General features: G+C 35.1%; 1 long non-coding RNA gene across 1 annotated transcript; it reads right to left on the reverse strand.

Moving 5' to 3' along the window:
* Positions 1-206: 206 nt before the first annotated feature.
* On the reverse strand, positions 207-495 carry LOC146725523 (uncharacterized). The gene is made up of 2 exons (XR_014928687.1): positions 431-495; positions 207-307 (listed from the first exon to the last, which is right to left on the reverse strand). It is a non-coding gene; the product is annotated as an uncharacterized LOC146725523 (long non-coding RNA).
* Between the last annotated feature and the right edge of the window lie 1,322 nt (positions 496-1,817).

A 1,817-nucleotide genomic window follows, 5' to 3' on the forward strand; every position in this document is an offset into this window, starting at 1 on the left:
ACGACATGGGCATGGTCCATCTTTTTTTGGAAAAAGATATAATAATGATATTCACGTGATACTAGTGATACATGCACTGATGTGTGTTAATATACATGTAATATCCATGTCATTACGAGTACACAGATGACGTGTTGCTTACCGCAATGTCGTCTACACGCGTACGCTTCTTCCGTCTCAAAATTATTGGTGTTTCCTTCACATCCTTCGTATATGAACTCTATACACTCATTTATTTCACAGTCAAAGTACCATCTGGAAATGGAACCTTCACACGCACCAGGATCAACAGGAAAACAGCAGTCACCTATAATTTTAAAATATTATCATATATCTGTAATTAATTATTACTGAAATGAATTCTATCATTTTGTTAGGAATCCGTATATAAAAACTGGGATACTGTAAATTTCATTTGCACATTGCTTACCTCCGCATTCTTTTTCGCAGTCTGCTCTAGTATGAAAATTGTTATCATTCCCCCTGACATCCACCGTAAATAAATTCTTTGCACTTGTAATCCCGGCAATCGTGATACCATCTTGGTAAATATGCTCTACACGGTCCAGATTCAGGTTCAAGACAGCATGGGTATTTATCTGTATAATTAGACTCCGAGTTATTACTATTCATGCAATACCTCTGTTAATGACATTGTGTACATATTGCGACAGATCGAATCGTACAATTTGTACAAAAATATGATAGTTCAGTATATATGACCATTTCTTACGAGCATGACCCTACCTGGACAACATACACCATATTCAAAATTAAGCGCACATGAATATCCAGTCGGACATTTTGTAAATGCGCAATTGTACGGGTATCCAGTTTCAGCTAACAAGGGCTTCTCGCATGTAACCCAGTCTGTTGGTAAAAAACAGTGTGTATATTATACAATAGTTGTCAAATAGTACTACGATCTGATCTAAAACAGTATAACGATTTCATGTCAAATGGATGTCCAAGGGTGCAACAAACTGGAACAAAGAAAAATGTAAACTTGTAGCTGTTGACAAGTACATAACACAGATTACATGGTGGAGTAAATTATAATTAATTCAAAGTAAACATATATTAATACTACTGTTGGACTAATGTTTGTATCATAAATGTAGCACGTGTTCATAACGATATTCACAGAAATTGCTGGTAAGTTTTAATATCAGACGATCAAGTGAAATCAACGTTCATATCTTAAGGCCAGTTTTTTTTTATTCCTTGTTTTTCGAGTTTTTATAAGGCATTTTTTTTGAGGAGGGCAGAAAATAAAATAAAATTAATTCTTTTTTTTCATTAGATTTGTGTGAATCTCAAAGAATTGTGAGTGCGATCAGAAATGAAATAAATTTTATTCCATCTATAACCTTGTTTCTCATCTGCGCGAGACTTCGGTACTTTGATCGTGATACTCCCACAAAAATACAAATTGGATTTGTTATGCGGCAGGCGGTAAAAAAATGAAGATAAAAATATTGTTATTAAAAATATTAGCATTTTTTTGCGCTTGCAAGTCGGCGGGCGCGAGAAATTACGCTGAAATAAAATTTTATTTTTATTTCATTTTCGGCTCCTGTTCATTCGGCGGGTTCGCGAAACAAGGGATAATAAAAGTATGGCCTAATGTTTAACATATATCGTACCAGTGTTACAGCATATTCCTTCGATGCATGTGAAGCCATATATATCCAGGCAATCTACATCTGACAAACACGTGACTACATTACCCAATTCGTCCGTTTGTGGAGTAACACAAGCTAAAACAAAAATCAAACAAGAGAATAGTAACGTGACACATTTCCCGGTGAGGATGC

Source organism: Saccoglossus kowalevskii, unplaced genomic scaffold (assembly GCF_978046115.1).
Source record: "Saccoglossus kowalevskii unplaced genomic scaffold, keSacKowa6.1 SCAFFOLD_151, whole genome shotgun sequence".
In the NCBI taxonomy this organism is placed as follows: domain Eukaryota; kingdom Metazoa; phylum Hemichordata; class Enteropneusta; family Harrimaniidae; genus Saccoglossus; species Saccoglossus kowalevskii.